Source organism: Schistocerca americana, chromosome 8 (genome assembly GCF_021461395.2).
Source record: "Schistocerca americana isolate TAMUIC-IGC-003095 chromosome 8, iqSchAmer2.1, whole genome shotgun sequence".
NCBI classification, from domain to species: Eukaryota; Metazoa; Arthropoda; class Insecta; order Orthoptera; family Acrididae; genus Schistocerca; species Schistocerca americana.
The window spans coordinates 197,564,579-197,579,984 of NC_060126.1; positions in this window are offsets into that span (position 1 = coordinate 197,564,579).

Genomic DNA, 15,406 nt, shown 5'->3' on the forward strand with positions numbered 1-15,406 from the left:
ATGGCTTTGAGCGCTATGGGGCTTAACATCTGAGGTCGTCAGTCCCCTATAACTTACAACTGATAAAACCTAACTAACCTAAGGTAGGATTAGAACCTGCGACCGTAGCAGCAGCGCGGTTCCGGACTGAAGCGCCTAGAACCGCTTGGTCACACCGGCCGTCCGCAGTGTATTCCTACCGGAGAATGCACATGTTGCATAAATATTGATAGGTATATTCTTGAGGACTTAGTTGAATATTTGAAGTACTTTGTTGAAACGCAGCACGTTAAAATCAAATTAATTTAACTACGTTAATATCAAACAAGGCTACTGGTGTTAAGACTGTTATCCCATCTAAAAATAGCTGCTGGTTTCTTAATATATTTCTTCTTTGTCTAAATGAAATTCAGTAATTTTATTTCACGTAAAGGAACATGAATTATAATGAAAAGCGTGTATTAAGGTTCTACGGTAAGAAGAGAGGCCATTTTCCTGCGAACACTATTAAGAAAAAATATTTGTATTGGTAGATGACAAATTCAGTATAGTTTTTTCCACCCAATGAACACATGTATTGTTTTGGATGTAACAGTGTATGCAAATGGATAGTATTATTTCTGAATAAATATTTCTGTTGAGAAAAGGACTTTACGATGAAGTAGAAATTGAGAACACACACTCCCTCCCTCTCTGTCTCTCTCTCTCTCCTCTCTCTCTCTCTCTCTTTCCCTCCCACTCTCCCTCTCCCTCTCACCTAGTAGTGCCACAGGTAAGTGTTTCAGATTAACGTATTTATGAACACGACTCAAGAATCGGTCTAACAAGCGCCTTGTAAGTCACTTCCCTGTCGGATGAGTCACTTTTCCTGAAGATTCTTTTTTATGCACATGTCTGGCATCTGCTTTTCCTCCTATTTATTTGATGTTATCATTGCACTTAAGGTCGATGTGGATAGTTACTTCTAGGTATAATCATCTTGTGGTGCAGTTCTTCTTGTTATGTCCGTGCGTGCTACGAAAATCGAATGAGAAATTGCGCCTCATGCAGCTTGTACCAAAAATTAATTATAGAAGGAAACTATCACATCCAAAAATCAATAGCCCTAGGAAAGAAAGTACTAAATGAATACACATCACTGTGCAACAAAACCCTCTTCGCCACAATAGAAGAACTATATGAATAACACCCACACCAAAACTACTCTCTCCCTCTCTCTCTCTCTCTCACTCTCACTCTCACTCTCACTCTCTCTCTCTGCCTCAGCACTCAACATACACACGCAAACCCACATAAACCATACACCACTGACGCCAAATACAATTCAAACTCGCGCACCTCACCCAGCCAAACGCGCTACGAAACAAATGAACACCACACAGCCATAACAACCCGTAATGGAAGCGAAAACTCCCCCTATGTTTTGGGAAATCGAAAAAGTGCTGTGCCAAGTGACCATAGGTCACGGGAAGTAAGCCTATTTACTTCGCCACTAACACAGGAGAACGCACCACAACTTCAAAACTGTAAGTTACACACAAAAAACGTAAAAAACGTGATACAGACTCATTTCCGTTCCTAAATGCATGACAAACACAAAAATAAATTACATTTTGCTGTTTGCAGATGACAAGTTGTATATTTTGTAGCAGTATAGGTACCAAAATAAATGGACAATAGCATCATGTAAGGTCTGTTAACTAATGCATACATCCACTTTTCGCCAATTAAGCTATAAATCGAACTCTGACATAATGTTATAAACAACGCAAATGAACCACGCGGCTGCTGCGGTCGCAGGTTCGAATCCTGCCTCGGGCATGGATGTGTGTGATGTCCTTAGGTTAGTTAGGTTTAAGTAGTTCTAGGGACTGATGACCACAGATGTTAAGTCCCATAGTGCTCAGAGCCATTTGAACCATTTGATGTGTGTATTTCCCATTTAAAAGCGAAGTTTTTATTACATATAGTTCATATGGCTGTGCATGTGCAGTATGTTACTTTTATTTATGTTCAGGATCAACTACAAGAGCTTGCACCGTCCTTCAGTCCTCTGCAGGTCGTTCTGCATATCGATATTGTCTTGTGGCATTGCTACTTTCTTATAGACAACCGTATCATCTGCGAACAATCTTAAAAACCTTCACGCTTTCTACCATATCATTCACATACAATGTAGACAGTAACGGTCCTATCACATTTCCGTGGGGTACGCTCGAATTTGCGTCTACATCTGTCGATTTTGTTTCTTTAAGAGCGAAGTGTTGAGCTCTGCCTGCAAGGACGTCAACGGCAGTGAGCGATGTTATCAAATGCCTTCCTGAAGATAAGGAATAGGCCACCAACCTGAGCGCCATTGTCTATACCGCTGTTGATAACGTGGAGGAACAGAGCGGGCTGAGTTTCGCAAAATATCTGTTTGCGGAATCCATGTTGATTTTTATAGAAGAGATTTTTCGTTCTTCAAAAACGTCACAAATCTTGAACATAAAACATGGTCCATAATTCTACAACAGACTGACGTCAACTATTAAAGCCTATAATTATCTTCTTGAAACTGGGACTGACCTGCTCTTTCTTCTAGTCGCTAGGTACCCTAGTGCATACTGCTGAGTCTGATTCAGTATTGCCTATAATTTGTGAGCGGTTTACTGTCATACAGACAACGAGAAAGCAAAATGCAAAAATAATATATGTAAGAAATCAGCAGCCATTTCAGAATGTAATTCCTTATTTTAAGGTAAATTCTTTAACACAAGACAGGGAATTATGAGTAGACAGGAATTGAAATACAACTTAAAATAATTTCGCATTGATAATACCTATTTATTATCTAAAATCTGTTATTACTACAGTAAGAAATTATATAAATAAACAAGCCTCCATTCTTAGTTACCATATTTTGACTGCCTATAAGTATAACAGCTTATTGAAAGTAATAGCTTTGCTCCTTTTTATGATTATTTACAACCATTTACTTAATTGTAGACTACGAACAATATTCCTTATTAATATCAGCGCAGATCAACATTATATTTTAGTGCGATAGGGAGATGTAGTTAAGTAATAGCTTCTCTCTACTGTTGTACATTGTACGGTGTATGCCGGGAATGCATTTTCTTAAAATCAGAAATACCAATGCTTGTAATGTTTTTAAAACTGCTCTGCATTTTGATAGGTGTAAAATCTGATAGTAAAACTGATGTGTGAAATAATTGGTGATTCAGGATTTATCGATGACCATAAATGTAAGCGATACAATGACTGAATATAACAGACAGGCTTATGAGAAACAAAGTTATAACGGCACTGTCATAATGAACAGCTCCAGACAAAACAAAAGGAAAAAAAAACTTACCTTGCAAAACTGCTTTTATGAATTTGGGGAACTTGATGGAGTAAGAAATTGAGATTTCTTAACGGAAACGCTACTCGGCACAAGTGCGAAGTAATGGAATGGGGACCAGTATGTTGCAGGAAAATTAGTGAAAGCGCAGGAAAAGAAAACTCGTCGAATGGGGATTAGATGGAGAAAACAGCACCTCTGTCACTTGGATGCGATTTTTGTTGGAGACGTTTTTACGTCAAGTGACGGATGGTTAAGCTTCTACGAGCTCACAACCGCAGTTCTGTAAGGCACTGTCCACTCATTTGAAATGAATAAAACCCTCATACCAAGCTACTGACAAATGCCCACGTTCTTACACAGACAATGAAAAACATTTAACAAGAAATTGAAGGCAGTGAAATTTTTTTTTGTGTTGAAAGAATTTCGAGATAAACAATGCGCACCAGAAAAACTGCTTTAAATTTCGTCAGATTTTATTACAGTACGAAAACAGAATTCCGCAAAAAAATTGCTCTTGTATTCGACTGATAGTAATGTTTATACAGTTTTGAGACAGTGGCTCTTAGAGATTTTCCGCTCCGAACACGATTGTCTCATTCACTATAATTTGTATTGGGTAAGCAGAGGTAAAAAAGCGAATTTCGTCGGCGTATAAGTCGTCTTTCGGGTGATACTGTTTAAGCGTTGACGGCAACATTAATTTAACTGCAACAACTCTGTTGCCATAGACAATAAAATTTAGCTTCTACGCAAATATTTTGAACGCTATGCTGTGCTTTTCTTGAAATTGTCCAACCAGCCTGGATTTGCAGAAAATGAAATACCAATTTGTTCTGAAAGTTCGCCTGCTCTTTCCAGCAACAAAGTTCCTCCAATTGAAGCATTCTGAGACGTAGCTTGTTTGAATCAAACACGCAACACACTCTCTACACCAGGGATCGGCAACTAATTTGAGGTGTGGTCCGGATACTTTTGAAAAATATTTACGGAGGTCCAAAAAGAAATTCATACTCCTCACTAATTTTTATTTTAATTTTTGTTGACAAAATAATATCAAATACAAGAGATAGACATAATTGTATTCAAAAACCAATGGGAAAAATTACATTTGCGGTCTTGAGCCAGTTTTCTTTTAAAATGAGGTTCAAGCGGGGAACAGCTTACGAAGTTCGTCTGCAAGATGGACCTCCCCTTGAGCTACAAGGTGACAATTACTGAAATTTATGAAATAAAATCGTCATACCCTCTGAACGATTTGCGTTAGGCTGTTCAAACTGCACGATGGGAATCAGCATACGCATTTGGTTTTGTTTTGCGACGAAGCCCACTTTCATTTGAATGGGTTCGTCAATAAGCAAAAAATGGTTCAAATGGCTCTGAGCACTATGGGACTTAACATCTATGGTCATCAGTCCCCTAGAACTTAGAACTACTTAAACCTAACTAACCTAAGGACATCACACAACACCCAGCCATCACGAGGCAGAGAAAATCCCTGACCCCGCCGGGAATCGAACCCGGGAACCCGGGCGTGGGAAGCGAGAACACTACTGCACGACCACGAGATGCGGGCTCAATAAGCAAAACTGGTGCATTTAGGGGACTGAGAATCCGCATTTCGTAATGTAGAATTCTCTTCAACCTCAACGCGTGACTTTGTAGCATGCAATGTCCAGTCACGGAATAGTCGGTGCTATATTCCTTGATGGCAGTGTGAGTACTGAACGGTACGTGAAGGTTTTGGAAGATGATTTCATACCCATTACGCAAAAGTGACCCTGATTTCAACAAGATGAAGTTCACGCAAGACGGAGCTCGACCCCATCGAAGCAGAAGTGTGTTTTATGTCCGGGAGGAGCACTTTGGAAACCGCATTCTGGCTCTGGGGTACCCAGAGGCCGCTGGCATGAGCCTCGATTGGCCGCCATATATTCCGGAACTTCTTTTTGTGGAGCTATATTAAAGACAAGGTGTACAGCAATAACCCCAAAACCACTGCTGAACTGAAAACAGCCATTCAGGAGGCCATCGACTGCATCGATATTCCGACACTTCAACAGGTCATGAAGAATTTCGCTATTCGTCTGCGCCAATTCATCGCCAGTGATGGCAGGCATATGTTGTTGTTGTTGTGGTCTTCAGTCCTGAGACTGGTTTGATGCATCTCCCCATGCTACTCTATCCTGCGCAAGCTTCTTCATCTCCCAGTACCTACTGCAGCCTACATCCCTCTGAATCTGCTTAGTGTATTCATCTCTTGGTCTCCCTCTACGATTTTTACCCTCCTCGCTGCCCTCCAATACTATATTGGTGATCCATCGATGTCTCAGAACATGTCCTACCAACCGATCCCTTCTTCTAGTCAAGTTGTGCCACAAGCTCCTCTTCTCCCCAGTTCTATTCAATACCTCCTCATTGGTTATGTGATCTACCCATCTAATCTTCAGCATTCTTCTGTAGCACCATATTTCGAAAGCTTCTATTCTCTTCTTGTCTAAACTATTTATTGACCATGTTTCACTTCCATACATGGCTACACTCCACACAAATACTTTCAGAAACGACTTCCTGACATTTAAATCTATACTCGGTGTTAACAAATTTTTCTTCTTCAGAAACGCCTTCCTTTCCATTGCCAGTCTATATTTTATATCCTCTCTACTTCGACCATCATCAGTTATTTTGCTCCCCAAATAGCAAAACTCCTCTACTACTTTAAGTGTCTCATTTACTAATCAAATTCCCTCACCATCACCTGACTTAATTCGACTACATTCCATTATCCTCGTTTTGCTTTTGTTGATGTTCATCTTATACCCTCTTTTCAAGTCACTGTCCATTCCGTTCAACTGCTCTTCCAAGTCCTTTGCTGTCTCTGACAGAATTACAATGTCATCTGCGAACCTCAAAGTTTTTATTTCTTCTCCATGGATTTTAATACCTACTCCGAATTTTTCTTTTGTTTCCTTTATTGCTTGCTCAATATACAGATTGAATAACTTCGGGGATAGGCTACAACCCTGTCTCACCCCCTTCCCAACGAGTGCTTCCCTTTCATACCCCTCGACTCTTAAAACTGCCATCCGCTTTCTGTACAAATTGTAAATAGCCTTTCGCTCCCCGTATTTTACCCCTGCCACTTTCAGAATTTGAAAGGGAGTATTCCAATCAACATCGTCAAAAGCTTTCTCTAAGTCTACAAATGCTAGAAACGTAGGTTTGTCTTTCCTTAATCTTTCTTCTAAGATAAGTCGTATGGTCAATATTCCCTCACGTGTTCCAACATTTCTACGGAATCCAAACTGATCTTCCCGAGGTTGGCTTCTATCAGTTTTTCCATTCGTCTGTAAAGAATTCTCGTTAGTATTTTGCAGCTGTGACTTATTAAACTGATAGTTCGGTAATTTTCACTCTGTCAACACCTGATTTCTTTGGAATTGGAATTATTATATTCTTCTTGAGGTCTGAGGGTATTTCACCTGTCTCATACATCTTGTTCACCAGATGGTAGAGTTTTGTCAGGACTGGCTCTCCCAAGGCTGTCAGTAGTTCTAATGGAATGTTGTCTACTCCGGGAGCTTGTTTCGACTTAGGTCTTTCAGTGCTCTGTCAAACTCTTCACGCAGTATCATATCTCCAATTTCATCTTCATCTACCTCCCCTTCCATTTCCATAATATTGCCTCAAGTACATCGCCCTTGTATAGACCCACTATATACTCCTTCCACCTTTCTGCTTTCCCTTCTTTGCTTAGAACTGGGTTTCCATCAAAGCTCTTGATATTCATGCAAGTGGTTCTCCTTTCTTCAAAGGTCTCTTTAATTTTCCTGTAAGCAGTATCTATTTTATCCCTAGTGAAATAAGCCTCTACATCCTTACATTTGTCCTCTAGTCATGCCTGCTTATCCATTTTGCACTTCCTGTCGATCTCATTTTTGAGACGTTGTATTCCTTTTTGCCTGATTCATTTACTGCATTTTTATATTTTCTCCTTTCATCAATTAAATTCAATATTTCTTCTGTTACCCAAGGGTTTCTATAAGCCCTCATATTTTTATCTATTTGATCCTCCGCTGCCTTCACTATTTCATCCCTCAAAGCTACCCATTCCTCTTCTACTGTATTTCTTTCCCCCATTCCTGTCAATTGTTCCCTTATGCTCTCCCTGAAACTCTGTACAACCTTTGGTTTAGTCAGTTTATCCAAGTCCCATCTCCTTAAATTCCCACCTTTTCGTAGTTTCTTCAGTTTTAATCTACAGTTCATAACCAATAGATTGTGGTCAGAGTCCACATCTGCCCCTGGAAATGTCTTACAATTTAAAACCTGGTTCCTAAATCTCTGTCTTACCATTATGTAATCTATCTGATACCTTTTAGTATCTCCAGGGTTCTTCCATGTATACAACCTTCTTTCATGATTCTTGAACCAAGTGTTAGCTATGATTAAGTTATGATCTGCACAAAATTCTACCAGGCGGCTTCCTCTTTCATTTCTCTCCCCCAATCCATATTCTCCTACTATGTTTCCTTCTCTCCCTTTTCCTACTCTCGAATTCCAGTCACCCATGACTATTAAATTTTCGTCTCCCTTCACTACCTGAATAATTTCTTTTATCTCATCATACATTTCATCAATTTCTTCATCATCTGCAGAGCTAGTTGGCATATAAACTTGTACTGCTGTAGTAGGAGTGGGCTTCGTGTTTATCTTGGCCACAATAATGCGTTCACTATGCTGTTTGTAGTAGCTTACCCGTACTCCCATTTTTTTATTCATTATTAAACCTACTCCTGCATTACCCCTACTTGATTTTGTATTTATAACCCTGTATTCACCTGACCAAAAGTCTTGTTCCTCCTGCCACCGAACGTCACTAATTCCCACTATATCTAACTTTAATCTATCGATTTCCCTTTTTAAATTTTCTAACCTACCTGCCCGATTAAGGGATCTGACATTCCACGCTCCGATCCGTAGAACACCAGTTTTCTTTCTCCTGATAACGACGTCCTCTTGAGTAGTCCCCGCCCGGAGATCCGAATGGGGGACTATTTTACCTCCGGAATATTTTACCCAAGAGGACGCCATCATCATTTAATCATACAGTAAATCTGCATGCCCTCGGGAAAAATTACGGCTGTAGTTTCCCCTTGGTTTCAGCCGTTCGCAGTACCAGAACAGCAAGGCCATTTTGGTTAGTGTTGCAAGGCCAGATCAGTCAATCATCCAGACTGTTGCCCCTGCAACTACTGAAAAGGCTGCTGCCCCTCTTCAGGACCACACGTTTGTCTGGCCTCTCAACAGATACCTCTCCGTTGTTGTTGCACCTACGGCACGGCTATCTGTATCGTTGAGCCACGCAAGCCTCCCCACCAACGACAAGGTCATTGGTTCATGGGGGGGGGGGGGGGGGCAGGCATATAGAACAGTCATAATCTAAGTCCTGATGTCTGTAGTCCTGTTTACATGTTGAATAAAGTGTGTGCACGCCCTAGTTTGTAAGTAATGTATGTTTTTTTAAATATAGTTCAATAACTGTCACTATGTACATTGGTTCTTCAAAAAATTCAGTTTTGAAAATGGAGTTTCACAAACGTATGAGGAGCTATACATAGTAGTCAGGTAAATGGCTATATTTTTACAGTTTCTATATTTTTGAGGCATATGTTTATTCCAGGATTCTTCGGAGGAAACAGTATTATACATTTATAAGGGCATGGTCTTCGTGTAATTGTTATCTTCATTTGGAGTACAGGCTTTGAAACGTGGAACATCTTCGCAGCCACATCAGTCCATTGTGCAGTCGGAGAAATTTCAAAAGGCGATTTTAAGAATCGCATCAACTTCTCTGTCCATGTGAAGTGTTCAAATCTTGCTGCAAATTCCTTCCTAATATCTGACATGACAAGAATAGTGATTAAAATCCTGAATCGCAATGTCTTTTCCAAAAATATCCAGCTTGCAACGGAACCGAGACACTTTTCTATCAGATCATATTTTAATTTCCCGTTTTCTTGTAGATCAGTGTTAAGCTCATTTGATTGTTTCAGAATGTTTCTCACGAAAGCCATAGCTAGAATATTGCGTCGGTTTGCTAGGAACTCCAGATTGTTTTCTTGTTTCTTTTGTATCCAAGCTGTCTAAGAAGCTGGTTACTTCTTTTATTTGCCAGAAACGTACAGTCGCTTGACTTTTCCTTAGCCAACGAACTTTGTTGTTCTGCAGTACATCACAATGCACCGATTCATACTCAAGAGACGAGCGGTTCTAGGCGCTTCAGTCCGGAACTGAGCTACGGTCGCAGGTTCGAATCCTGCCTCGGGCATGTATGTGTGTGATGTCCTTAGGTTAGTTAGGTTTAAGTAGTTCTAAGTAAAGGGGAATGATGACCTCACATAATGCCCACAGTGCTTGGAGCCATGCTCATAAAGGAACTCTTTGTACTGTGTGCTGAAGAGCAGAACGAGACCGCATAAAACTGATCAGCTTGATCAAATGTCCATTGCTTCTTCTATGGTAGCTCTAAGTTTACCACAAAAAGTTAATTATGCATTTATAAGATAGCAGACCAGCATTCTTATCCTGCTTATTTTTACCAGCGATCATCACTGGGGCCCCGTCAGTTGAAAGAGACACTATTTTAACATAACTAATGTTTGATTTTGTTTTGAAGTCATCAAAAGCGTTCGATAAATCATCTCCGTGAGCTTTGTCTTTAAACGGCAATAGTGCTAGCAGTTCTTCGCTAAATGCTTTAATATCAACATCCAAAAACCGCAGAAAGTAGACATTTGTTCCTCATTAACAATGTCACATGGTTAATCAAGTGCTAAGGCGTAGCAAGGCGTCGTTTGCAGAAGTTTGAGCAAACTACTTTATTGTTAGTAGCCAACATTTCAGTTCTTGTATTACTTCTTGCCGAGAGTGAAATATCTCGAATTGTGGCAAGCAAGCATGCCTTTTCTCTTCAAAAAGTGCTGCGACACTTCCAACAAATATTTTTTACTATCTAAGTCTGAGAATGGCTTGTAGTGTTCATTAAGCGTCCAGCACACCCGCAACGCTGCTTCAGCAGATTTCCTTGTCCGCTCAGAGAGCGGTTTAGTAAGACCGTTCTTGCTAGATATAAAGGGGATTTTTCTTCACGAGCTTCACTACCCAGAGGATTTTTTTTATGAAACTGCTGATGGGTTCCTTCGTAGTGTCGCTGTAAATTGGCACTATTAACAAGAGCTACCGTTTAGTTGCATTTGGGAGAAAATTATAGTTACTCGTTGCAGCAGAAGCCTTTGGTACACCATACTCAACGAAAGATTTCATGTTTTTCAGCAAGTCTTTTTTCCCTTTTACGTATTTATATAATCCCACGCAAGTCAACTTGCAGTTAAACTGAATAAGAGTGATTCCATAGTCCTTGGCAACAGTCGATTTCTTTCATCAGCCCAATGGGTCGACATCAGCGAAAATACTCTTTCCACAGTCGCGTAGTGTGTGGGAATAGAAAGCAAATACTCGCTTAATTTTAGCAGTTGGCATTTGCGTTCGGGTTTTCTGCTTTCTTAAGAAAGCAAGTAGACCTTTCTTCCACAGAGTATTTAGACTTCCATTCTTCCGAGTCACGCTTCGTTTCTGAAAAGTTCTGCAGATATACAATATTCGGGAAAACAATTGTTGCCTGAAAATTTCACACCATTTTTACTCAGTTATATAATATTGTTTTCAATCATCACCCAAGCTAGGGTTTCAGATGGCGTCATCCCATCTAATACCTAATATTTATTAAAAGATATAGCCCATTTTTTCAAGTAATCAACCACTTTGATATAGGAAACCATTATCTCTTCCTCAAATTCTGAAATCAAATTAATTATTTGTTGGTTAGGGTTCTCATTCGTTAATTTGTTCTAATCCATGTTTGCATGACAATAAACCTGGCATATTTTCTCTCATTCAGACATCGTTGAGTGTCGATTAATATATTTCTTATTTCAGTTATTGAGACTTTATTCTTCTCCACGCTTTTTATATTTATTTTCCCATCAGAGCAGAGTTTGACTACAGAAAGGTAAAGTAAATTTCACTGAACGGACTAACGGGAAAATCTGAAAATATTTCAGATGCCCTGTCTTCAGTATTAAAGATTGATTTAATAGAGTACAAAGCTTAATAATTCTCACAACTGCGGGTGTTAATCACGGCCATCTTCTTTTTGAGTGAAATGGATGAGTCTGATGATTGGCATCAACGTATAAGCAGAACTCTTTTAGTTTCTCTGTCCTTACCGTCTATTTTGAAAAATAAATATTTTCATGACCAATATTTCAATGTCGACAGTTAAGACTCCAGCAGCGCTTGATATAGTATTGCGGAGATCATGGGCAGGGCATCCAATTGCTTCTACAATTTCTCCTGGTTCTTCTTTTATTTGGTGAAACACTTTCTGCTGGCCGCGTCCATAAAGCCCTTCTAAGTCGCTATTGGTATTGTCTCCACAAAAGCGACTAATTTATCTAATTGGATTTTCAGTTATCTTAAAGTATCTAGACAAAACTTTGCAATTGTCTCCGATGTTTCGTTATTCAGGGAATCAAACGTCAACAGTTTCTGCTGGATTTACATGTTGCGCGAGCAGATGTCGTTACATGAATAGCCAAGCTCGTAATCGCATTTTGCATAATCGGGGCAAAATTGGGTCTTGTCGGGATGTCGGGACAAGAATTTCTATATCGTTGACGGTACCGATATATTGCGACAGATTGCAGCCCTAGGGAGAATGGAATAGTTCCAGGACTATCAGGCAGCGTAAAACAATATTGTTCAGGCCACTCAGTCAGAAACTTCCCATTTTCACTATCAAATTGACACTTTTTAGGGTGCGTATCGACGCAAAAAAAGTTATATGACTCGACAGTGACACACAACATTAACAGCTCGGTACGATATCGCGAAAATTACTGTCGAAGTGACAATGAAATTTGTCTATTTTATTTATATTTATTCTTTATAAAAATATTTCCGCCGGGTGCCGACACACTGGGAAAGACCTGCTTCCGTGTCAAAGCGTATGTCGGAGCACCGCAAAGGAGTTGCTTTTGTGTGGAAGTGTATGTTAGGACACGGCAAAGGAGACGCTTCCATGTATACTCGTCAGGAAGATAAATTCTTCATTTCACACCAAAGTTTCATAGAGTAGCATTAAGATATCGTTTGAGTTACGGTGCACAAACACTGTGTTAACATGAATATGCCTGCTCCGATTAAAAGAGGCTTCATAGGTTGCCAGTGTCAGAGATCGATTTGTAAAATTTCCTATTTGATTTACTAAACTTCTTGTGCGTGCCTTCAGGTGTACAGAGCGTCTATGTGGATCAACATTACACGCTGTGTCGGCCGGTCAGCTTGCTCCTTTCCGCCCCCGCTCTCCAACGAACCGTCCAGCGCTAAGCAGTAAACTAGACCCTACCTCATTTTATTACGCGAAACTGTGAACGTATCTTGCTAAACAGTTATTGGGAAAGCAGGAATAAATATCTTTCATTGTTAACACTCTGCCGTCCGGCGACACCACAGTGGTGTCGTGCGCGAAATAGCTGTCGACGGCCGGCGACACCACAGTGGTGTCGTGTGCATAGTATCGCGTAGTGGCCGGCGACACCACTTTAGTATCTTTTGCATTCTGTTGGTGTTTTGTTTAGGTAACGATAAATTACACACGTCAACAAGTGTTCTGTTTTTATAAGTACTTGTGCCCTTTCATCAAGGCGGACGAAAGAGACAATAGGATTATTTACGATGAATGTGCGGACGTCTTGTGTGGCGTTCCGGACGAATTGACCGATTGGGAAGAAGGCATAGGATATGAAAAAAAAAAAAAAATGAAAGTGAAGCAGAATCGTAGGAAGATAGTGAAATACGCCCAAGAAGAATTCGGCGAACGCTACAGTTACCAAATGATTCGGCTGGATCAGACGAAGAAGTCAGTGCACAGTGGTCAGACTTTGATTTACCGAGGACCAATAACAAATTTGAAGGATCCCCGGGTCCAAACATATTTCCCGAAGATACGCAGAGCGTCGAGGATATCGTACAATTATATATTGGGAACGATATATTTGAATATATTAGCAACGAACCAAAAAGTACTACAGTCAAAATTGCAATAGAAGGAAACTGGATTTAAAAAATGCGAAATTTGTCGACGTTACGGGACCCGAACTTAGAAAATGGTTTGGGTTCTAATGGGAATTGTAAGAAAAACATATATCAATGATTATTGGTCAACGAATCCGTTGACAGACACACCGATATTTCGCAAAACGATGTCCCGCAACCGATTCAGACAAGTATTATCATTTTTACACTTTTCCGACAGCAACAATAAACTGGATAGTGCCGACTGGCTTGTCAAAGTGCAATTCGTAACTGATTATTTTTCCAAAAAGGTTAAATAAACGTTTAATCTAAGTCAAAACATCTCAATTGATGAAGGAGTGATACCGTGGCGTGGACGGTTAAATTTTAAAGTTTACAGTCCGTCGAAAATTACGAAATTCGGCATATTAATTCGGATGTTGTGTGATTCGAGTACGGGATACATTTCCTCATTCAAGATATATTCCGGCGCTGGACCGCCATTAGCAAAAAGAATGATGGAATTACTGACACCTTCTGATGGAAAGTGGCATCACCTCTGCATGGATAATTATTACAACAGTGTAGAACTTGCAGAAAAGTTACTTGAAAAGAAAATCCAAGTTTGTGGAACGACACGACAAAAAAGAAGGATTTCCGGAAAATTAAATAGCGCAAAAGTCAATGTGTTTGAAGCTTGTCATCAACGGAAAGGTGACAAGCGACCGGCGATAAGACAAGTAATCCGACTTAGCGCTGTTGGCGCCAAGCGAAAAAATTTGCACGAGACATGCGGACGGCAAAGTGTTAAGAACTTATCTTTCTACGTTTAATGATGGAAATTGCATTTCAAATATGTTCTATACGTAAAGTGAAAATATCATGACGTTAGGAATTATTATTCTGAGATCATAGGTATATTTTACTGCTAAGAAAAATTACCTGTGGTATGGATATTAATTTTTTTTTGACTCGGAATAGACTGAAAATTCTCTTTATTTTGAAATACTGCTTCATCAGGCCCAAACCAAAATTAATTCAAGCTTCTGCTAGTGTGGTTTCACGTAAAGATAAATTTTCCACAGTCAGAGATAACAGTGCTGTGTTAACTGGAAATCGGACTTAGTAAATAACTGTACAGTGTAGGTCGTTCAGAATGTAGAGCGCGAGAAATGAAAGAAAAGTGATTTTAAGCTACCCTAAATTAAAACACCACATGAGCTTCCAACCACACAATGCATTGGCCACATGTACTTAAATATTAAGGAGAGGAAGAGGTTTCCGTTTCAAAGCAAGAACAAGTTTTTAAAATTCAACGTTGATAATTATTTAACGGTAATTCAACTTACATGAATAGGCAGCAAGTCTCTATACATTGAATTTCATACAGAGGCACGAGCGTAAGACAAGACAGGAGCTAAACAAAAAGATCAAAAGACAAGCGATCACAGCGAGATAACATAGCGTCTTTCCTTTATATAGTAGTTCATGGAGTCATTATATGTCACCGAAAAATGTGAAATTTCAATACATTACTTGTCGTAAATGTTCTTTGTTAAGCGCATATCACTGTAATTACTTTTAGCAGTAGTTGTAGGCAAAGCAACCGTGTACTTGATCTACCTACTAAGTATTAAAAACTCGAAATCAGTCTCGCAGTTACTATAAAATACCATAAAAATTGTAGACGTGGCGCTCAAACTTAGTGTTATCAACAAATATTTTTTGAATGATTTACTTCCGTTGTTTACACTTTCAATAAAATTTTGGACACATTTTTGACCGTCCGCTTTTCGACCGGGGCCCCACTCCATTTCAGTCGTTCATATTTTGCCGTTATCATGCGTTATACATCTGGTTTTAGCATACGGCATTTAATACTGCCGTAATTTGATGTCTACTTTTAATTATTACCGCGGACACTGTAGAGATAGCGAAGCGACT